Raw genomic sequence first — 25848 nt, 5'->3', positions numbered from 1 at the left:
TGATTGGTAAAATGAGTACAAATCAGGACCAGGGTAATGGACATACAGCAATCCATTTAGTTGACCATTTATTTTTGCCTCATACATAATGCTTCGATCCAATAACAAAAGCATATTATTAAAAATGCATGATCACGGCAACCTGATAAAAAAATCAATGTTGCAGTGTTTGGATTGTACAGACACATTTACCTAACTAGCTAAAGTTGTATTTAAGAAGAGCAGATGCTTCAGTTGCACTGTAAAGGCTGACCATATAGTTATGATAAAACATTTTTTAAGGAACACATATAAGAGGTCAATTAGGGTCTTGTTATTTAGCTCAAATTAGACATTTGTACAGTAAAAAGGCTTAGTTACTATGCATTAGTCTTTATTAAAAAAAAACCCTGTATTGCTACATAATTATAGATTTGTTGTGCTTGTTTTACAAATAGAACTAACTAAGGATACCCTGGGTATAATTGTTTATTTTCTTTTTGCACCTCCTTCAGTAAAGAAGTATGAGAGCCTATAGAATGTGAATTATAATCACTCATAATTTTGCAAGTCTGAGTTAAGATTGATTTTCAAAATTCAAGCATACCTCTCTCCATTTGTGTCTCTCACAGGCAAAGGAGAGAAGCTCTGTTGTCAGTGAGTGAGTTATTCTCCCGACAAAGTCTAAGATTTATGTTAGGGTCAAGGAGATAGATTCAGAGGTAAGTGCACCCATCTCTGCAGCTTTAAGTGTCTGTAATGGTTGGGTAGATACGGCAGTGGTGTCTACTCCTGTGTACTGTAGGATGGAGTGTCCTGTCTCCAGAGTGGCCCCAATGTCATACATTTATCCTGTTTAAGATGTTTCTCCAATATTTTGAGTTAGAAAACAAGTTTTATAGTGGGAGTTTTACAGTAAGCCCGGAGTTGTCCAATTACTGCTGGTGTTTGCCTGCTGAGAATAAAATTGATCCAGAAAGAATCTCCTAAAATGCTAAGGCACTCTGAATATCTAACTATTCACTTTTGCAGTCCATTAAGGACCATACAGGCTTAAGGAGGATACTTAAAGGCTCACTGCAAATTCTTTTTTGAATGTTCATTTACATTTATTCATTTGGGGGACACATTAATGGCAAGTACTTTGATTTAAATAACTCAAATGGAAAGTGGAGAAGAAACCACTTTGAGCATGTAGCTGTTAAGTATGCCTTTTAAGTACACGGTATTTTGCATTTGTTCCTGTTTGTGTGTGTGTGTGTGTGTAAGTGTGGTATTCGGACAAGTAAAAGTCAGCACCTTGTGTTCATGCAAACAAACCCCACCACAGTCACTCAGTGTGTGGCTCTTCCCTGCATTATTTATGAAAACAGTATTGATTTTGTGAATTAGCAAATGTTTGGCAGGCCTGAAAGGAATGTGATGCTGTAATGGAGAGATGGTGAAGACTGCTTTAATGGAAACTAGAGGTAAGACACATGTTTCATCTCTAAAGCAAATCATTTATTTTCTGCATCTCAATGGAAAGACATCAGTTATTACCTTAGTCTTTGTGATGGATAGAAGGGGAGGCTGAGGAAATCTAAAATTGCCAGAGGCACAGTTAAAGCAAATTTGCCAGAGGCAATGTTAGAGATAACTATATGATAAGCAGCACATAGTATAGGATGAAATCCTATAAATTCTACACAACTTACACATAATTGACTTACTGGATGAGGTTATATGTAACTATAACTATATCTGGCCAATGTGCAGCATGTGGCTATGAAACATGAGATACGTAAGGATTAAAACAGCACAGGGCATGATGTTATAGGAAAATAATCAAACATGGGTTGATGTGACGTGTCCAGACACAATGTGGATTCATTTCCAATAACAGTATCCCAGTAAGTGATTTATTCCTCTTATACCACAGCAACTTACCAACAATTACATTTTTATTAATTAAAGAACGACACATCATAATTTTTATTTATTTATAGTTATGTTTAATGTTGTGGAACTTTGTGAAACAAGTTCCTGTTATCACTTATGTTATAACAGCTATAAATAGTCATTCCCTCAACAGTCTCTTTTTTCTCTCTCTTGAAGTTAATAAGACAAAAAAATGCAGCTTGTCATTTTACTGAGAAACCACAAAGACCTCTGTCTGGAAGACTTCAGAGATTCTTCTGAATATTACAAAGCTCTGACATTCCTCAGTAAAGATCTCCTTACAGAAAACTTCACCATAACCATGACTGCACATTATTTTAAATCAATATGTAGAGCCATACAAGTCCATGTGTAAGCTGTTATTATAGAAATGATCATGTATTAGAATGAGCACATAAATATAAACCTTGCCGTCATACCTACTGTCCAATCCATGTTGTTAGAAATAGAAAATTAATCAACACGTTCTGACCAATGAAAATTGAGGATTCAACAGCACTGTGGAATAATTCAGCATCCATACAGAACCAAATAATAATTTTAGCTAGTAAAAAAAAAAGAAAATTCCCTCCAATAGTTGAAGCTATGAGGAACAGCACAGGTTCCATCCAGGTCATAGAACAGAGGACATACTATTTACCCTTGCACATCTTTGTGAGGAGTCCTGGGAGGAAGCTAATCTAGTGTACATGTGTTTTTTGTGAATGTCGAGAAGGCCTTGTTCTCTCCTGGAAACATGGACTGCTCCCTTCAGGTGAGGGGAATTACCTTTCCCCTGTGGAGGAGTATCTTGGGATCTTTTTCATGAATAATGGAAAAAGAGAGCATAAAATTGAAAGAAGCCAGCGACATGGTGTGTGCACCTTAAAAGGATGCCTGCCGCTCAGCTCCTGTTAGAGTGATATTATACACATCCCACTAGACCGAGGGAGACCCTGGGGCAGACCCAAGACCCACTGGATTATATCTCACAGTTGGCTTGGGAATGTCTGGGGATTCCCTAGGAGGAGCTAGAATCAGTGGCTGGAGATAGAGGATGTGGACCTTCTCAGCCTGTTGCCACTGCGACTCCCACCAGGAAAAGCATTAATGACCAAGTGAATGAAAAATATAGAATCGTTTTATATACTTTATGCCATACTTTATGCCATATGTACTTAGACCCCTTAGATTCCTGCCTTATTCAGTTTTTCATCTGAAAGGATATTATATTGAAAGTAAGAATTATTTAGTGAAATTAAAAGTGACACTAGCATCTTCTTAAAGATATTTTGGATGTTTAATTGTTCTTAGCTTCCTAAAGGGCTTCTATTTGAATCCTTTTCTAAGAGGGAAGCGTTGTAGGGCTGTACCCTGGACTGTTAAGGTTTTTCCCCCAGATAAACCATATAGGTTTAGAAAATATTGCATGTATGAGATTAATGGATGCAAATCTGGAAGTTAAAATAAACAGAAAGTTGCAGTGTATTTTGTAAGAAACTAGTCAGTAAATTTGGTGCTTTTGTTCTGCACTCTGAAAATGACATTAGTGAGCACAAGTGAAATTACTAATTACATTTATTTTGTCAAAGTAGCATGGTTATAAATTCAAATTTCACTGAACTTTAGTTCCACTGACTATTGGGATGTCAATGAGTCTGTGACTGATAAACCAATTATCACCAGGTATAATGTGTTTACTGACACTTTCATATTGTGATTTCTAGATATTTACAAGTAAATGATAATTGTATTGCCCATTACATTTTTAATTTAGAGATGTTTGCTACACTCCCAGAATTAATGACGCAGTGATACACAGCTGACTGGGAAACAACTGGGTAACTTCAATTACTTACAGCCCTTAATTATGGTATAAACTGATTGTGATCCCCCTGGATATCCCCTGATATATAAACTCCACATTCACTGATTCATTTCAAATCCAATGTACTGCAGCAAAATAACTGAATCATAGTGACTGTTCAGTTATATGTTTTTCTGACAAGCAGTACATTTCAAAACATTATTAGGACTACTACGAACAGAAAAGCAAGACAAAGAGAATAAGTGGAAAAAGATAATGAGCAGAGCACATTGTGCTGCCTCAGAAAAATGTTACAACTAGAAAATATCAAGGCATCATAACAAAATATGGAAGCCGGTTTATGCAGTGACGGAACATACTGTGACTATGATTTACACTACAAAGTACCTTCAATAAAAAAAGCAAGGAGAAAATGAAATGACAAAAGGATACAGCTGGTGTCAGTACCACTAAAATAGAATCATGTAGGCGACTAACACATATACATGAGATATAGCAACCATTTGCATTACCCAGAATGACTGCTCCTTGTATATCTCCATAACACTCCAAAAGAAGAAATCAACATTGCTACATGGCTGTTTTAGGTTGGCATCAACAGATGGTGACATTATTCATTCATTTGCAGTCCCCTTCTTTTGCAGTTATTTAATTTATTTATTTAATCTATCTGGCAAAGACAAAAGAAAGTCAAGATAGAGCTGCAAGCTTTCCTTATATAAGCAACGAGACTATGAGCATCATATTTCATTCAACATAATCTATATTTAAATACCTTATTAAGTTATTCTTCAAAGGTACATCTTTGATTCCTGAATATATCAAAAATGGACCTTCATTTAAACTTTGTCATGCCTTTTATACTTTCTGCCATGTTACACAGAGGTATAATACTTATTCCATCTGACTGCAACAGTTTTAAAACGTTATTTGTCTAAAATAGTAGGCTACTGTTATGGATGACTGTGTAATAGGCCTTCCACATGGGGACATTAATCTTCTCTTGGTGTGAAGGTTAAAGTTTGTCTACCATCCTACAGTCTGCCATCGGTCACAACGGCACAACGGCAACCTGAGATCCAACTGAATTCAGAGTGTGCCTCAGGGCACACTTATTGTGCATGTGAAATGTGTCTGTTTGAGAGACAGAGACTGGGAGTAGGAGAGACAGAGAGAGACAGACAGACAGACAGACACAGAGAGAAAGAGCACACAGACAGATTTTATATTAGTTCCAATAACTGTCTCCTCAGACGGTATCTTATGGTCTTTGAGGTCTACTGCATTTTGAATAATAACCAGTGGACTAGAGGCAGCAGGGTGTCATGGGAGTTGCAGTTCCAGGTTGGCACACATGCAAGGTCATTTCTTAGCTCAAGTGCAACACACTTCACAAAGTGCACTACCTTCTTCTCTGATGTGTCACACAGGCCCAAACCCCTTGGGCTGTGTCAGAGATACTAACATCTAGAGCTCTCTTGTCCTGTTCAATATTGAGGAAGTGTGCTGGATTTACAATAAAAAATGGCCAGCAACTGTATATCTGCTGGTCTCCTGAGCTGCTTATGATTTATCTTCTAAGACAAGATGGTGGAACCTTTAATCACCCATCCATGATGTAAGTATTGTGTTGAAAAACGTGAGTAAAAGATTATTGCAAAAAAGCAGTCATGTCATAAGTTATATGTTATATGCGATGTACTAAATATTCATATGGCAAATTTTGTAGTTATATAATATTTGATTGTAGGTGGCATGGTAGCACAGTGGGTAGTGTTGCCAACTCACAGCTTCAGGGAATTTTTGTGTGGAATTTCATATGTTATCCCCATATCCGCATGGGTTTTTTTCATCTGGGTTCTCCAGTTTCTCTCACTGTCCAAACACAAGCTGGTGTCCCATCCTGGGTGAATTTTCTCACTTTGCACTAAATGTCCATTATTATGTGATTGAACACCCTGGTGTTCCATGGCAGAACACACATTGTTCCCTGACCCTGGTAAAGACCTTTCCTGGCTGGCTGAGGAGTGTGATGACCTATAATTGTGAAAGGGGGACACACTCTTTGGTTCCTCTTAAAAAAAAAAAAAAAAACAGTGCCCAGTTAAAAGGCACTGTCCCAGAAGACCATGAAGCATTGAAGAGACATGTTAACTACACAACCTCAACATTATCCAGCGCCTTCAACATCTCCAGCCAAATCTCATCCACCCTCTGCAATTTCACTGTTATGGTTTCTAACCAACCTGAGTAACCTCATCCACAGAGATGGAAACCAGAAAACCAGAGATTCTTAGCACTGCCACCTGAAGAGAGTACATGTCTACTGTGTTAAGCAGTTCCTTAAAGTTCCCTTTCCATTTCTCAGTAATATCTCCAAGTACAGGTCAACACCCCCTCCACTTGCTCTTATGAGCTTGTGCATGGTCTTGTTTCTCCTCAGGTGGCTTGTCAGAACATCTTTGGGGCCCCCCAAAAGTCTTTTTCCATGGCCTGTTCAAACACTTCCAATGTCCAAGCTTCCACTTCTGCATCAGCCACAATCTCCATCTCTTCTTAAGTCTATGATTTATTCTTTTATTTACCAGTGTTGCATTTTTGCTGCCGGCAAAACAGTCAGTTAGAAAACATGAATACACAAACATGTGTCAGCAAGATTTGCATTAAACAATTAGAGTCCTTGGGCTTGCTTGCTATTCTACAGGTAATTGCTAAAATAAATTCTGCCAGAGAGACAGGTCTTTATTTCTTCACAATAATCTCTCTCTCTCTCTCTCTCTCTCTCTCTCTCTCTCTCTCTCTCTCTCTCTCTCTCTCTCTCTCGACTGATGCACAGGTCTAGGTAATTCACTCTCACAGCAGCAGTTCAACATGTTTCTGGGCATGCTGATGGCACGCAGGAGTGATAATGCTTGTGTGTGTGTGTGTGTGTGTGTGTGTGCGCTTGTTTGTGTGTATGTGTGTGTTTGTCTGCAGACAATGTGAACTGCATGCATGTATCTACATTTGGCCCTTAACTGGTCCATAAAGGGGGGTACAAAGCTACATAAAGCTACTTAACAATTTGATTTTCAAAGAACGTTTTATTACTCATAATTAAATAATTCTGGTTACTTCTAACAACGACCATCTTAAGAAATGTTAAGAAAAAAACAGTTCATCATCAGTGACCTCACACAGAGACCCTTTTTGGCACCATACCTGCTCAACATATGCAAGATCTCCCATAGCTTTATAATATTGAAAGTCAATTAATATTCTAGAGTTGACTAGAGTTGAGAATACAATTGTTGTGTTAATGACAGTGTTTTGTTCTGCAAACATATATCACCATTTTTGCTTGACCTAGAAGGAAATTCAACAGTTCACATTGAACATTTTTAAAACCAAAAATAAAAATCTCCCATAAAAATGTTTCATTGAAATAATTAAACAGTGTCTGAAAAAAAACAAATTTTAATCAAGGACAGTGCATAAAAGCATGGAACACAGTCTCTCTCTGAAAACAAAGTGGACATTCCTGGCTTACACCACAATTTACATATTGCTCTCCATTCCGGTCTAACGCTGTCTCCTAATCAGAGGACAGTACGCCAGGGAGTGTCTACTTTTCTATCAAGAGCATTCTTGTTCAAAGGCTTAACACAGCATTTATACAGTGCTTTCCCAGATACGTGCTTTAACCCCAACAACATCAATTGTTCACAGCACAAGAAAATTGCTTTACATATTTCTAGATTAGGCATTAAAATAAGATTAGGCAAATGATCATTGTTGTTTGGTGAACCAGTCCTCTGGAGTAATCTTCTAGCATTTTAATTTCTTCACTCATGATAGCAGACTTCCACTCTTCCAACAACTGGGATAGTATACAAGTCGACCTCATCTTCAATTTCTCAGCTACTCTGTCAGTATTTGACAAATTGGGTCCTGCTAGTTCTATTATGTTTCCATGTGTTGTTGCAAGAGACTTGAGAAGGAACTGTAAGAGAAGGAAAAGACCCCTCATCATGTGATAAGTCCAAACATGAACCAAAGATCATGGTTCTTGCAGCAGCCAGTGTAGTGAAGTTGTACTACCAATTTTATGCACCTTAAAAGTAAAACTTTAAACAGGTTATGAAGAAAAACTGGTAGCTTGGTAAGATTCATCTTCTGAGAGTTGATCTAAAACATGGACTTATCCAGGCCCAAAGGTTTCCAGTTTGAGTCTACTGAACCAATGAGAAATCTTTGCACATGTTGGAGACGGAATGCCGCTATTCTGTTCTGTAAGTGTATGAGTCCATGTCCTCCTTCTTCCTTAAGTAAGTATAAAACACTCTGTGGTACCCAGTGCAGATTATCCCAGAAAAAGTCCACTAGAATTGATTGAATTTTTTTTAGTAGTCGTGGTGGACGGTCAACAAAAGCTAACCAGTGCCAGAGAGATGATGCTGCAAGATTATTTATGATTAATGCACATCCTCTATATGACATTTTTGGAAGTAAAAATTCCATTTGCTGAGATGACCTTTTATCTTTTCAATTCCCCCTCCAATTTTATTTGTACAGTCATTTCATTCTGTAGAAATGCACCAAGATATTTCAATCCCTCTCTGGTCCAATTTAAACCAACTGGGAGGCTCACTAAAATAGCCTCACTTTTAGACCAGTTGACTTTTGTAGAGGAAAAAAGCACAAAATCATTTAATATCTTCAGCATCAAATTCACATCTCTCTGCCCACTGATTAGAACAACAACTTCATCAGCATAAGCTGATACTTTAAACACATTTTCACAGTTTGGAATACACAGACCATGTAATTCTGTTCTAAATATAATGGGGCTCAACTGCTAGAGTATATAACAAACCACACAAAGCATAACCCTGTCTGACAACTCTACAGCGACTAAAAGGAGCACATAAGTCACCATTTACCTTCAGTATACTTTCAATGTCACAATTCAACACTTTATTTTATTAATAAAATTCGAGTTAAAGCCAAAAGCTGCTAAAACATCCCATACATAATTGTGTTCAACATGATCATATCTAGATTTAAAATCTTACCAATATCTAGAATATCTCTGATAAAAGAGATACTATCACTGATTTGTCTACCTGGCATGCAGTATGTCTGATTAGGGTGGATGACCTATTCCAATACTTTGCTCAATCTATTGGCCAATGCCTTGGAGAGCAGTTTATATTCGCTGCACAGTAGAGACACAGGCCTCCCTAGTTTTTTTATATCATTTAGGTCTCCTTTTTTTGGCAACAGAATGAGAATTGCTCTACAGCAGCTTAGCAGTATTTACCCAATGGCTAGACTTTCACTAATTACTGCAAGTAGATCTTCACCCACCTCTGGCCAGAAAGACTTATAAAGGTCCAGGTAGACCAGCTATCTCCGGTGCTTCTTCACATGCCATACCTTGGAGGGCCCTTTGTAGCTCCTCTAGGGTCAACATTCTGCAGAGTTCTGCATTAGCTTCTTCAGACACCTGGGGCAAGTTATCAAGAAAGACATCATTTGCAGCCTGCCTGTGTATGAGTTCACTTCTGTACAGCTCCTTTTAAAAGTCAACTGCTTTTCTGTGAATATCAGCAGGGTCTGACAAAAGTATTCCAGTTTCTGAACACAAAGCATGTATGGCTCTTTTGACCATTCTTTTTTTTTAATTAAAGAAAAACTTTGAAGGTGCATCCAACAACTCAGCCTGGACCTCAGCTTTGCAACTCAAGCAAGACTTGACCATAGCTCCCTGTGCCATCGCTATGACTTTTTCCAAATTTTTCACTGAACGAATTATGTCTCTTGCGATGTTGCAAGTATACTGTTGGCACAGTTGTTTAATCTGTGCCTTACCAAAGTCCCACCACTGCTGCAAAGACTGGAATGAAGATTTGTGATTCTAAAATCTTTCCAGAAATGTTTAAAAGCAACTCAAAAATGTTTGTTGCATAATAAATTATTATTAAAATGCCATTAAGCACGTCTTGGCTTTACAGGACTTAAGGTTAAAACACAATGTACCATACTGTGATCAGAAAGGCTTACTGGAATAACTGAGCAATTTCTAAAAAGGTTGAATTGATGCTTAAAACCATAAACTCTATCCAGTCTTGCCAAAGATAACACATTACTGTAAGAAAGTACTCATGTGTATTGCCTCTGTGCCTCATGGAAATTTCTCCATATATCAACAAGTTCATGTGACTCTATTCATTGAACAAGCCTCCTGCGAGATGGCATGTGAGGCTCTACATGATTTCTATCCAGGCCATGGTCTGTACAGTTAAAATCTCCATCTATTAGTAAAAAGTCTTCAGGATTACTAGTACCTAATACATTACATAATTTATTCAAAAAAGCCATTCTATCAATTGCCGTGGTGATAGCATAAAAAAAATAGGAACAAACATATGATTTTGGAAATGGGCTCTTATTTTCAAAAGTCTACCCTTTAAAATCTCCCCCACCTGAAAAGAAAGGGGAATAAAATTCTTAGAAAATGGCAACTCCAACACTAACATGTTAAACTGCATGTAACACTGCATTCAGAGAAGTCACTCTCATGTTCAGTGTCAGTCTGGCTCAGTTCAATGATGTCTGCTTTTTTTACTTGTCTAGTAAAGTGATGCTGCTTCAGTCTTCTCTTCAGGGGTGCTTTAAAGACATAATCACCTGATTTTCCCATCAAACATTCATCTCTTTCTACATCTGCCAAAAATTGATTTACATCTGAAACATTACTACTTTGTGATTCAATGAGAACATAGGCTGGCTGGGATTTATCTGAAGTTGTTCTTTCTCCCTCTGCCTCTCCCACAGTTGTACTTTCCCCTTCAGTTATTGGCCCAAGTACTGTTGTTTCTTCTGCCATCTCTACCGCGTCCGCCACTATCACCGGTGCCTCCAGATTTGCCTCGGGTGCCTTTGCCACAGCGGACAGTGCAGAGCTAACAGCCTGCATTTCCCTGGCACCCTCACCGTTCCCTTCAACAGGAAATGGCAAAGGACTATTGTCGGGTTTCTCTTGTTTTTTTGAAAAAGCTTGCGTAAGATGTCCAATTTCATCACATCCAAGGCATTTCATGCTGTTTGTCATAGCAAAATAACATCCAATTTGCTACCAATTTGAATCATTTTATTCAGGGAAATCAGTTTTCCATAGTGCGACAGCATTTGGGCCAATGCAACATTTTTAATGAAAGGTGGCACATTTGATAAGGTAACCTTTTTCGATGGAGTAGACTGAGGAAGCATTGGGGTGAAAACTCCACCAAATGCTACACCACTCTCTACCAGCTTGTTCACTAATTCAACCGTTTTCAAAAATAGAACAATCACATTGTTCATACGAGATGCAGACAGAATATTATCATGCCCAACCAACTCTCCTACAGCCCAACTACACTTCTCTACACTACCAGTAAATGCTATTTTCACAGCATGCCGCTGTGTAAGGAACTATAAAAACCTGGGGCAGCCGTGCTCACAGTACAATACTGCTGGCAGACACCCTGGTATTAAACTCTGAGCTATTTTCACAAAACCAATGCAAAACCGATCTTGTAACCCAGAAAAGAAACAAAGTTGAATATAGATAAAGATAAAAAGGAGAATCGTTCTTGGCATGGTGGCCAAAGCCTCCACACTCACTATGCTCCGCCCACTCACTCAGCATATGTGCTTGAGAGGAGGAGAGAGAGAGAGAGAGGGAGAGAGAGAATGACTCACACATGCACATTCACCAAGGGTCTCATTTCCCCTTTTCACACTTTCTCCCATTAGCCTCTCCTAGCCTTTATAGTTAACAAATAGTCCTAGCATTCAGGCAAAATGTCAAGAGTGGTTTATCTTCTCTAATGATGTGTGCAGATTGGTTTTGTACATTTGGTGCACACAGGGTGCTGACATGATTGAGTAACATTTCAGCTGACCACACCAAATGATTATTGCTATAATCTCTATCTGTTAAAGCCCATGTGCACTTTTTACTGTCATTATGAAGGGATGAATTACAACAGGTTAATGGATCATATTATTGACACTGCTTTTTGTCAAAGACATTACATTTGGTGTATATTAATGAAATATTAATGAATGCTTTTTGGTAATGCTATGCAATGTTACAATGAAACAATGACTGAATATTAACTTGAATAAGACATGGCTCAGGAGATAAAAATCAGAGTATGGAAAGTCTGTATATACTTCTGTTGTACCTTGTGGCATTATTATTAAGTTTTGCCTCAATAGAGCAACTTCAGTGACACTGTAGCCTGAAGGATTATGAAAAATACAAGCCAACAATAAATTTAATAATACAGATAGGATGAACAAGAAACAAGAAACGAATATTAATAAGAATTCCAAGCCATACAGAAAATAACTTCAGAAATGCACATGATTAAATCTGTTTGAGATACTTGTATTAGTCTGCTTCTGGTAGTTCACTAAAATCTCTCAAAATGGAGAATGGCAAGTGTGTCGTGAGGACAGCATCATTTCTGATTAGATATGTTTGAAGAAGCAATGATGTGTGTGCAAGGGGAAGCAAAGCAGACAGAAAATTGCCATGGCTGAGTGTGTGTGTGTGTGTGTGTGTGTGTGGAACAAATACATATATATATATATATATATATATATATATATATATATATATATATATGTATATATATGTGTGTGTGTGTGTGTGTGTATGTGTGTGTGTGTGTGTGTGTGCGTACTTGTATTTGTTCTTGTGTATGTCTGTATTTTCAGGCTGCCCCAGTTAACACCTGTAAGTGGGACAGCTCGTTGGTACCTCTCACAGTCCAGCACAGCAAGTGAACCCTGATAATGCCTCCTAAGAGAGCTGCTGTAGAAACGACTAATAACACTAAATCTTAATTTTATGTTGGAGCAGTTAAAGGCTTTGACACTTTGCCCTTCATGGGTCCAACTGTCTTCCTATCCTATGTGATAACATGAGCGTAGATTTCTCTTGTAGTTTACCCTGAGCCTATATGGATAAGTTTTGATATAAAAACCCCTGAAACCAAATTATTCATAACACTAGCTAGTCCTAACACATTCAGCACCAATATTCATTGCATTCGTATGTTCTATAGGACTTGATTGAAACAGGTATTTTTTTCACATTTGCTCACACAAAGAAAAAAAAAAAAAAAGGCTGAGGAAGTAGCTAGCCAGCTACCTATGTTAGCTAGCTAGAGTACTGCTAATCTACTTTCTATAATGCTATCTAGATCCCATAGTTACTTGAACTTAATTTGAGCCACACTTTTCAAGTCAATGGACAACCTTAAGTAAGGAATAACACACAACATACCATGCTGGTATATGAGAATAATTAATGCCATGATGGTGTGATAATAGAATATTTTCTTGTATCAGCATGGTCTGAATTGTGTTATTTCACTTATACCACAGTGATTTGCCAACAATTACGGTTTTTAATTTATTAATGAACAACACATTATGCTTTTTAACTGTTTATAGTTACCTTTAATGCTGTGGTACATCTACAAGACAAGTTAGTTTCCACTTACATTACAAAATGTCATTCCCTCACCAGCCTCTCTGTTTTCTTTCTCTTGAAGTTAATGAGACAAAAAGATGTGACTTGTCATGTTACTGAGAAACCAAGAAGCGCAAACTCCTCTGTCCTGAAGACTTCTCCATGTCAGGAATCTTACTGACTATTACAAAGTGCAGACACCCATAAATGTTACATAAATATCTCCTAATGGAAAGCTTCACCACATCAACATTTATATGTATTTCTTTATTAAACAACACATTATTTAATCAATTTATTATTAGCCTTAGATTATGTGCAGCATCCACCATACAAGGTTACTGGTTACTGTATGTGTCAGCAAAAGCAGGCTGAGACAGACACAGTTGCAGTTTATTGAAGGCAAAATCCAAGAATCAAAAGGCAAGGTCAATGTCAAAAATCAGGCTTAGGTCAGGCGATCAACAAACAGAGTTAACTAGGCAAAGACAAAATGTAAGAATCAAGGCACAGGCAAAAGTCAGAAAACCAGAACATTAAACACAGCAGAATAAGGCTTGGAAAGGTTCAGGTGTACGGGACAATACTGAGCGTTTACTTCACAAACAGTCTGGGAATGAAAGTCTCTTTATAAAGGCTGAGTGTGAGTGTGGGGAATTGGGAACAGGTGTGTGTGTGTGTGTGTGTGTGTGTGTGTGTGTGTGTGTGAGTGTGCTGGACCTGACAGTATGAGCTGTTACTGTAGTAACTATAATATGTGAGAACAAGCTCATTAATATAAACTTATCATTTATGTTACAGCAATGCTGATATATAAAATTACTGTACATCTTATGATTTGAGAATTTATAAGCTATGATATAAGCTCAGATATTAAATTGGAAGAAAATTAGTTTACAGTTAGTAACAAACCTTATTATAGCAATGAAGCATGAGTTTGCCTACAGGATTCAATTTTCATCTAGCTGGCATTTATAGCTAGCTTTAAAAGGTATGACTAGCTAATCTTATCCTAGCTAATATCTAGTCATAATGGTGTGTTTTAATGACATAAAGGAAGAGAAATGTTGTCTTTTTAATTATCTGAAAAGTCAAGAACAACAAAAAAAAACATAAAATGGAAATGAATGATTTCTGAGTCAGTTTCAAATCTAGTCAGCTAGCTGGCTATTTACACTCTATCCATAACTAATTTCCTTTTCCTGATCAGGTAACATCAACTTTCAAACAAGCTTCTAAGATACAAGAGGATTGTGCTGAGTCTTCCTGAAGCACGTGATGACACTTAAGGAAGGCCATACTATTGTCTGTTTTACCCTCCATTAAATGTCCAAATGCTGGTAGAGACATTTCAGCTATCGTGACATTTGGTAGACGGAGATGGAGTTATTGTGACCATCCCTTTGATTCCTTAGTTTTGATGAAAAAGTCTTGAACATGGAAGTGGAACGTTTTCTGAAATACTATGCTTCTTTCACTAAATCATGTATGCACATGTTAGGTTCAGGCATTTACAGGACCATGTGTTAGCATTTTAATGGTAAGCATATTTCAGCAGTAAGGAACCAGGCCTTAGTGAATATTAAAAGGCCCCACAAACCAACAAATGTTAGCCAGGTGATAGTCTGCTGTGTTTCTGGCCCAAAATGACACTGTTCTATTAGAGTTGTTATTTTATTTCCCTTCCACCATAAGTCAATCATTGTCCCAGGCAGGAAATTTGTGTGATTTTCTGAGATTGGATGCATCGCAATACAGAGATGCAATCTACTTCAGACAGACAAAAAAAAAAAATTATTTCTTTTAAATTATAGTAGTTGGACATTGATGGCGGTAAAGATAAGGTAGAAAGGCTACTGTTGCTTCTCCTTAGCAAAGATATTTTTAAAAAATGCTAGAACAGCTTGAGAGGAAGACGTCAGGTAATTCTTTTCAAATGCAAATCTTAAAACTGAAGTGTGGAATTCTAATAAGGTAAACAAGCTGTGGGCTGCATATATTACTCTACGCCATGTTCTTACTACAGGAGAACTCTGTGAGATCCATTAAACTGACCATTTTAATGAAATGGTCAAAGTCTGTTGCAGCACTAGAACCTAGGTCTTGGTATAAAAATGTAATATGAAACACACTTGTCAAGGTTTTAAAAAATAAGCTTGACACACAAACACGCTTATTGTTAATGGTATGCATTTTTCAGCAATGGCAAAACACATACCAAATGATGTGCATGTTTTGGAGACTCCAATCAAACAAAAAAAATTAAACAGAGTGATTAAAAACTGCTGTTTTTATTCAGTTAAAATTAGAATACTTACGAAAAGGGTTAGGTACTAAAATGAGACAGAAATTCAGGCATAATTAATTTGTTTTCCCAGCACATTACATGTAAAACCCACTGCATTAAATTCAGAGCTATAACGTGGTAATAAGTATTGCAGAGCAATTGGCAGAAAGCATTAAAGAATCTTGCCAATGGCAGGAGACGAAGAGAGTCATGAGGATTTTTTGGCTCATAATGACTGCCTATTAGCCAATTTCGATTCCCTGAAGGTGTACTCTTGAAATTGTGCTCTGAATCTAAGTGAAGATTGCACAGACCAACATGCAATTGTCTTCAAGTACTCAAAACTTTAGGGCATCAAAAATAGGTTCATTTAAGTTGGAAATGGTTGACAGTCCAGGCTTTTCATATGCATCACTGAAACACATCATGCCACTTATTTGGGATTACATAACATTTTAGGTTCTACCCATTTGGCAGACCAGAATTTAAACTCATAACCTTCTGATCAGTAAGTCAGAACCTTAACCACTGAGCCACCACTGCCCCATAACCCCCCATAAGTAGGTGATATTTTAGGCATTTGCTGGTTTTTAAATGTAATCAGCACAGACAACTGCTCTCCATTTTTTTTTTTTTTACTTTCATTAACTCTTTAAAGTCTCACAGATCATCCAGGAACTACTTTGAATCACTCCTATGAGTACTTAAATAATGAAGGTATGTAGTTACAAGAGTGAGTAATATTAATCTAGAAATTACTCACTCTTGTAACTGGAAAATAAATTTTATTCCTGGAAAATAAAAGGTTAGATAAAAGCAGGTTCACCCATAAATGTCCATAATGTCATGTGATTATATCTCTATCAAACATTGTTGTGAGATGGCTTAGATCAACCCTTGATTCCTTAATTTTATCTTATAGTAGTGTATGGAGCTTTACGGTGCAAGACTGGCACTATAGTCACACCAATTCAAGGACATGTTATATAGGCCATTGGACCTTGGAAAGATAAATGGCAATTATGGGATGCATCACTTCTCCAAGTTTTGTGTTACAGTTGTGGTGCCATGTGCTGTGTTGCCCAACTTTGCACAGAGAATGTGTGTGTTACTTGTCAAACCAAAAAATATCATTGATTATCCAGAAATAATACATCAGGTTTTTACTAATAACAACTGCCATCTTTCATTGGTCTGGGAGTACCTGGGTCACCACTTTAACCTCAACATTCAAGTCAGTTCATTTCATTTTCATTTCTGACACCATGTGTGTCTCATGGGTCACTGCCTTTACAGCTGCTGTAACTTACCACCATTCCACACTATTTTTTATTGCTGATGCCTGCAGAGACTGGCAAATAAAATGCGTTCAACCATTCACCTCTGTGAAAGTTCTCTTTTTTTTTTTTCTTTTTTTTTTTTTTTTTTTTTTAGCCATTGTGAAATATTGATTTATTTGTATGCAGAGTCACTTGTGGATACAGACCAAAGGGGCACACAGTCAATCTTACACTGATTATAATTATAATTATAAAGATACGTCTGAAAGGCGTAGCATGAGCATGAGCATCATAATGGCTGCCTATTACATAATATTTAGGATGGAAACTGCAAAGTATATAATATAATAAGCCACTGCTCTGCAAAAGGCAGTGAAGCAAAACAGGTAGAGAGAAATTGTAATTATTGCTGAATCACAGTGGTGTAGAAAAAAAAACACATTGCACACCAATTCTGTAGGTTTAATGAAGTTTGGCAAATAAATATGCAACTATATTCTGTAATACAAAAGAGGTATTTACTAACTCAATATGCAGTAAAAGAAAAAGCTAATTATAAAAAAGGCTCAAGTGTCCTACAAACAACTGATACTGAACTTCCTCATTCTATTTCATTTTTATGTCAGTTAAATACAGACATACAAAAATGTTTTAATTTTGCTTTTTTTATGTAATCCTTTACCACAAATCCAGGAGCTATAATACTAGTAATATTACTAGTATTGTAATATTAGTATGTGTACTATTTATTTTGCTGAGGTGCCCTATATGTGTTAATGTGTGTATAAGTGTATATGCTAATTATATTGCAATATGCCAAGAAAAGAATGCAGCACTTAACTAAACAACACTTAGCTACAGCACTAATTATCAAAGATACTTAGTCATTGAAGATACTTAGCGCTTATTGAAGATATTGTGCATATGTGAATATAAAGCAATGCGTTATACCTGTACCTGCCATTATAATCGCTCCTTTAATCAGCCAGTGGGATCTCACTTTTCTTAATTTTATTTTCTTTCTTCTCCTGAAAATGCTTTCCCAGGTAGCATACAGTCAATGGTTTACCACCCAACCAAGTATATGTTTGAGTGCATTAATTTTTCATTTTGTGATTCAGGAAGTGCTTAATATTTGGGGGAGTGTCACCGATACATGTGAGAATAAATACTAAGTAGCAGACAAACATATATTTTTTTTTTTTTTCCCCCAATGTGAGGCAATACCTGCATAAAAATCATGGACATGTGTATCCAGACAGGACTAAAATTATTAGATGACTGTTGAGTTAGGTGAAAAACAGTAGGTAATTTGGCCTGTAATTTTCTCAGTGGAGGACAAAGAAAATAATAGAAATGGCCAATCTGGACAGAAATAAAAATCAGCGAGTAGCACCTGTAAAATAGGAAATTACTCTAGAACACAATGTTAATATAATCCTGTCCGAATAGAGCCATAAAGACCATTTGTACTGATGGGTGCCAATGTGGGTGGTCAGTGTGGGTTAGCCAGTGATCTACAAAGAACATGCATATATACACAGGGGCACCTAAATATGTGTTGGGTCTCTCATGCTGAGTACATTTGAAAATAATGCAATGCTGAAAATCCATAATTAATGTTATTATGCACATCATGCCAAATAACCCTGGATACTTTAGAACTGTAACATTCTATAGTTCTTAAGTAACTTCAGAGCTACAGTGAGTGAAAGTAGGGTTTACCAGTCAGATTCCCAAAGATATAGAATGAAGAATCAGAGGATGCAGGGGATCAGTTTATATTCCTGCATCCAATATTCCAGTTTTTTGACTACATTCCCTACATCTTTGATTGAAATACAGCCCAAGACCATTGCAATGCAATCGCCAGGCTTCACAGAAACCTGCAAATATGTAATTGTGTACTTTTCACTAGCTATTCGTATGACATATTGGTATTTTTTTGTGAATGAAAAATATTACATAAGGACTCATTGTTAGCTAAGGCTTTATATATTTAGTTGTCATACTATGCTTTAAAGGTTTTGGGTACAGTGAGTAGCCTTTCCGCCTCACAGCTCCGGGGTCTTGGGTTTGATATTGAACTTGAGTTAGTGCCTTGCACATCGTGTTACCAGGATTCATAGTGCTACCAGGCTCTGGATCCACCGTGACCCTAAACAGGATGAAGCAGTTACTGAAAATGGATGAATGGCATCCAAATACACTGCTGATCCAGAAACCACCACAGCTCTACCTCCTGACATTATATCACTCCCACTCACCTGTTTGTTGACTGCACTGATTGTTGATTACCAATGTTCTTTCTGGTATTTTACCAGTTTGCCTCTGTTTACTTCTATTTTATCTCTGTTTGCCATTCTGGTTTTGACCTTTGCTTCTCTCCTTCAGTTTTGATTTTGATTATCTTTCATTGGTGTGTATGCTTGATTGATTGACCCATGCCTGAATTTTGACTATGACTTTGTCTACTGATTTAGATTTTCAATAATGCTTACATCCACCTGCCTCTGTTACATGTGTACTACAGTTTCTTCTGTGAAGGAAACTTGTGTGAAACTAACACAAATAAAAGCCAAAACATATCAATACCAATATCCCTAAGCCAATTTTAACACCTGAAAGTATTGTTTCTTTTTTAAACTATAGGAAATAGTGTCCCCAGTCATACTGATCTTTGATTTATCCTCAGTGAAATGACACTAGGGGAATTTGTATGAGGACGAGTTTGTTAGTCCTCAATCGTTCCACATAAAACATGTTTGACTGGGAAGGTTGGACAAAATTGATGGCGTGCTGGATGTTTATAAGTCAGGATTCATAACCTGTCATCATCACTTGCTCAAGTTGAAAGTGCTTTCACTGGGCTAAAGCCCATTGCTTTTTGATGCCTCATGGAGCCATTGCTTCAAAAGACAGATGATTTCAGTGACTTGTCATTTGGAAACTGTACCCATTTCATAGACTATTTCTTGGTGAAGATACAGTTAGCAAGGGTTCTGCATTGAAACTTGGATTAATGTGTGCCTGGGAAATCTATGCTGAGTAAAATAAATCTATTCCCTTGTGTATATGCTGAAGCTCATTTTTAAACTTTTTTGTGCCATTTTATTGCTGACCATTATTATATTGCAGTGTAAGCAAGACTGAGATAATATGAAAACAGATTTATTGTAGTGGAGTGATAAGTCTTACTGATCTTATAAGGCAAAGCTGTTTTTTTTTTTTTTTTTGGTGTATTCATGTTGTCTTGCAGTTTTGGCCAGTCTTGTGTTAGTTGAAAACAGTGAGTGGACATCACACCTTCTGTCTCTGAGGCATGAGTTATTACAGAACACGGATTTGAGTGATAAACCTATTTTATACGTATGACCTGGATCTTTTTTCACCCATGGCATGTCTCATTTCCTAAAGTATTCCTTGGAAGTGCAGTGGAAGTGATAGATGACCTGTATGGAAGGTGTTTTTTCCGTGTACCCACTGAAATTCCATTTATTTTTTTCCCGCCCAAGCTGAATGGTACATGTTACAGATAGAACATATGATTTGTCATCTGTAGAGTTTGATGATGCTGTTAACTTTTAGTTATAGGTTGGCACCAAATTTCAGTTACAGGTAGTTCATTAGTAATAGGATAGTAATAAGATGGAAGTAATATACAGTAAGTTCAAATGTTTGCATCTCTCTTTTCTGAATATAAGTATTCTCTAATAATTTCTATGTCCTCTTTTGTATCCTCTGAGTGGCTTTTCTATTTTCTCAATATTCACCCACTATTCTTCCTGCCATCTCTGTTTTAACACTGACAGATTGTTTGGACAGTCTTTGCCCATTCTTCTTGACAGATCTGTTATAACTCTACCAGATTTTGTCAGATGTTTTCCCTTACATTTTGAATTATTGTTTTGTTGCAGGATAGACCAAATTTAATTTTTAACTTTTTGATTTTTTTGAAACTGTAAACTAGTCAAAAAAACTATGGGGCTGTATAATTTTGCATTCCACTCTATATTGTAAAAAATAAATGTTAATATAATAATAATAAATAATAAATAAATGCATTTTGATTGGAATGTATGCAAAATTATTTGGGGAGAACCTAATAGCTGAGATTAAAAAAAAATTACACTGCGTAACAGCTCCAAAGTTATGCCATCACCCTGTACCCTTATCTTAGCTTCCCAAACCCATTTCCCCAGCTCCTATCAAGGTAATTCAATTATCATTTTCTGTGACCTAGGCAGCTGTTGTCTCAAAACAATATACACACTTTTGTTTAGCTCAAGTGCAAAAGGTCACTTCCTGGACAGCTGTATTGCTGCTTTTTGCTGATCGCAGTATATTTGTAGTGGTCTTGTGGATGCCTAGAGCATTTATTAGAATTCCCTGTGGCCAATCCAAAATGATATACAGAACTTGTATGTAATTTGAGAATCAGACACAGACCAAACTCTGTACTCTTGAAAGAATAGTCAACTCTGAAACATCATTAAATATGTATATATTCAGAGTCAGATTCTGCTCCTAAAAACAAAAGAAGAAGAGCATATTAATATTAATGAGAAGTGAGAAGAATGAGTCATACATGGCTGGTGCTGTGGTCAGCAATAAACTCAGCTCAGTACTAGACTGAGAGTTTAAGCTTCAGATTTGTTTGAGGCATACTATAGAGATGAGGTGAGAAAGCTATACAGACTCGAGGGTTAAAGTGCTGCTGCACTGATCCTTTTAGGTCGCTTAGGTGCTACTATCAACAGGTAGTCAAATGGCGTTGTGAGATATGGAAGTCATTTAAGGTGGAATTTTTAAAGAATCTTAGATTCTTAAAGTGGTCCTAATTTTTTTTTTAATATATACTGTTGTTAGAATTTTTACTCTTTCAGGTTTATTTAAGATTAGGGAATAAAAAGATTTGGCAATAAATCTTTTCAGTGGTAATTTTTACCAATATGTAGTTACCAATATATAGTTCCATACAAACACAGTTTTACACTTTATTTAAAAATACCGCACAATGTGCCATTGTAAACAAACCTTACAGTATCAGTGCTGTAAATCTTATTAAGACCTGGCAGTTCTGCTGCCAGTAAGATATTGTAAATTTACAGAGTAGTCCAGGGTTGCCCTATGTTTTGATTAGCTCTTATACCACTAATCTATAATAGAGCACATATTGGTTACAAACTCAATCATTTCAAATGGACTCATATGCCGTTTACCTGTACTGAAATTTATAATCTCCTTATGAGCATCTAAAGACTTTCCTTCACTTATATGAATACAATTTTAATTTGCAAATTTAACCTAAAACACCATTTTACTGACATTAGAAATTACACTACAAAAAAAATTGTATAACAATAAGGAACAGTGATCTAACAAAGGAAGATTATGTGGGGACAGTAACAACTAGACATTACATTTAAGTGTATTTAAGTAATAAAAATATATTTTTTAAGATTATATGAGGGCTAAGAGTGCTACAATGTAGGCTACATGCACTGATAAATTATTGGGTTCAATACTGATTGTTGCCTCCTACAGAATTTCATTAGAGCAGATGCCCTAGCTAGTGCCATATGTGTCAGGTCTTAAACCTTTAGCTCACCGGCACATTCCACAGTGGCTGCCATATGGTCCGATTTGAGGGAGATCATGGGTTCATCTCCACTAGGACCGCAAAATGAGGATGAGTTCCATGCTAAATTAATCTCCCCCGCTATGTATGGGCTCAATTAAAAGAGCTTTCCCATTATTAATGGTTTGCTGTACCTTAATGACACTGTTTGATGCATTCTGGTTCTAGAGATTTTTGTTTTGTTTTGTTTTAACACACACACAAATATAAAATTTCAACTTTTTTAGCAGACTTCAAAGAATTGCAGAGCTACTGTATATATCCCAGGGTTTTAAGAGTAATATGGAAAGAAAATATTTGTTAATCATGCGTTTCTTTAGGTTAAAGTTACACTATATGGCCAAAAGTTTGTGGACACCTGACCATTGCATCCATATGCACCTATCGCTTCTTCCCCAAACTGTTGCCAAAGTTAGAAGCACACAATTATCTAGAATGTCTAGAATCTATGCTGTAGAAATGTAAAATTTCCCTTCACTGGAACTAAGAAGCCCAAACATTTTCCTGTATGACAATGCCCCTTTGTACAAAGCAATCTCCATGAAGAAATAATTTGCCAAGGCTGGAGTGGAAGAACTCGAGTGGCCTGCACTAAGCACCTCAACCCCACTGATGACCTTTGGGATGAACTGGAATGCCGGCTGCGCCTCAGGTCTCCTCGAACAACATCACTGCCTGACATCACTAATACTCTTGTGGCAGAATGTGCAAATCCCTACAACCACACTCCAAAATCTAGTGGAAAGCCTTCCCAGAAGAGTGGAGGTTATTATAATAGCAAAGGGGGCGAAATCTGGAATGGGATGTTCATAAAGCATATATGGGTATGATGGTCAGGTGTCCACAAACTATTTGTGTATTACTTGGCTTAAAACCAGGCATCGGACCTGTTCAGCGCTATAAAACACCCAGTACTGTAGTAGAAAATGTGATGGACTCCCCTGTATCTCTGTCTCATTACTCCACGCTCAACTGTTTCAGATTCATGACATTATCTCAGTGGTTTTTAGATTTTGATATGGATGTATAAAAGTCTAAAACCCATTTAGATAATGTGGCATTACCTGAAATGAGTAGTTTCTTTGATAGAGCTATTTGAGAACTTTAGATATCATCATTAAATAATTAATCCAGAATCATTAAGTCTCTATCTACCAGCCCACTATAATGTCATAGCGGAACTAAATACACAATCAAACTAAACATACAGTCAAGATTGTAAAATATACACAGATGAAAAGATAGAGAGAGGAAGGCAGCCATATGTAAAGCAAACAGTTTCTCAAGTAGGGGACACGTATCCAGGCCTTTCTGAAGGTGAAGGTGAAGTGACTTGTGGCCAAGTATGGTGACCCATACTCGGAATTTGTGCTCTGCATTTAACCCATCCAAGTGCACACACACAGTAGTGAACACACACACACACCGTGAACACACACCCGGAGCAGTGGGCAGCCTTTTTTGCTGCGGCGCCCGGGGAGCAGTTGGGAGTTCGGTGCCTTGCTCAAGGGTCTCACCTCAGTCGTGGTATTGAAGGTGGGAGAGAGCACTGGTCATTCACTCCCCCGACCTACAATCCCTGCCGGACCCGAGACTCGAACCCACAACCTTCAGGTTCACCTTCGGGTTGCAAGTCCGACTCTCTATCCATTAGGCCACGACTGCCCCCATTAGGCCACGACTGCCCCCAAGTGAAATCCAGTTCCAGCGTGATACTGTCTGAAAAAAGGGAAAAAAGTGAGCTTCCTGAGCCAGAGAATATCTTGAGATGATGCTGGGCTAACATAGAATTAGAGGCTGGAAATGGACCTTATAAATAAGACAATCTGACTTACTGTCTGTTTGTTTGGTGGCAGAAAGAACGAGAGAAAACCAATACTAAATGAGCAGACAGTTTGTGAGTATCGACTGCTTGAGTGTTGCTTACTGGAGGGTGGTATTACTTAAAGGCTTTCTAATCTAAACCTGACACGCATTCTCAAAGTCATCATACTCATCATTACAGAGGCTTCATAACTGTTATATAGAAAGGTCTGGGCCATGATACTGGTCAACACTGGAGTTATGGATTAGATCTAGTGTTGACCAGTATCATGGCCCAGACCTTTCTATATATAAAGTATATATCTATACGTTGTGGACTGTTTGACATTGACATTATATATTATGATATGGCAACACTGTGAAAAAAATGCCTCATTCCTCCTCTATGGCCTCATATTTTAATTTCTGTCTGACCTTGAGGAGGAATGAGGCATTTTTTTCACAGTGTTGCCATATCATAATATATAATGTCAATGTCAAACAGTCCACAAAGTGCTATCTGTGGTGTTATAAGGTTATAGTTTTTTGATCAAAAATCTCCAGTTTGAAGGAAAACAACTGGTCACTTGAAGATGAGTTAAATGGAAATGAAGTGTTTTCCAAATAACTCTTGAGCTAAAAGACAAATCGACAGAAAACGTGCATTTTATAGAGAGAGAAAAAAATCAAAAAAAGCAAACACTAATAAAGAGAATATCTCTGCACACAAATATGTGTGGGTGTTGGAGTTGATTCACAATAAATTAATTGTGTGGATTATGTCAAATGCAAAATAGTGGTAGAAAACAGTATGTAAATGAGGTTTGCATGTGCGGTATTTGTTACTGACAGCTGTGACAAGTTCAGAGCTACGCATAAATAACTGCTTATTCAGTATAATACCAATTAAAGGCTGTGAGATTCTTCGAAAAACTGTTCAAAATACAATAAGAATACAAAACAAATGAGATGTTTTGTTCATAAGGTATGTGTGAACAAAAAGTTTCAGTCTCTATTTAAATACTGGCATCAGAGGTCTAAAAGTAATATTTAAAGCTGTAACCAATGGAAACAAAGTACCACAAACATTATACCTGCTGTTCAGTCATATTATTTTGCACACACTTACCCTTATTTTGCACCTCTAGTAGAAATGCCTTAAACTGCATATTGATTAAGCCAAATGCACAAAACGGACAAAACATGTCAATCTCAATCCTCTGTAGACCCTCATAGTAAATCAGTTTGAATGTTTTCTGTAGGTGTTAACCAGATTGCATGTTTTTACACACACACACACACACACACACCTTCATAATGAGAAAGAAGTCCCACTATCTGTAAGCGTCCAGGAGAAGCAAAATTCCCCTGTGCAACTGACTACAAATCGTTTAAAAACTATCCATTAATGTGAACTAATCCACTTCAAGTGATGAAGATGAATTATTCTCTGGATTAACAGCCACAGTTTAGCAGTGCTTCTTTGGATCAGATTATCTTGGATAATCTGATTCTGGTTCACTTATCAAAAAAACTAGCATGCAACTGGTAATATAATGTTAGCCATCTTCGTATTGCATGGACACAACAACAAAA

Source organism: Pangasianodon hypophthalmus, chromosome 12 (assembly GCF_027358585.1).
Source record: "Pangasianodon hypophthalmus isolate fPanHyp1 chromosome 12, fPanHyp1.pri, whole genome shotgun sequence".
NCBI classification, from domain to species: Eukaryota; Metazoa; Chordata; class Actinopteri; order Siluriformes; family Pangasiidae; genus Pangasianodon; species Pangasianodon hypophthalmus.
Note: the sequence above shows the minus strand (reverse complement) of the source record.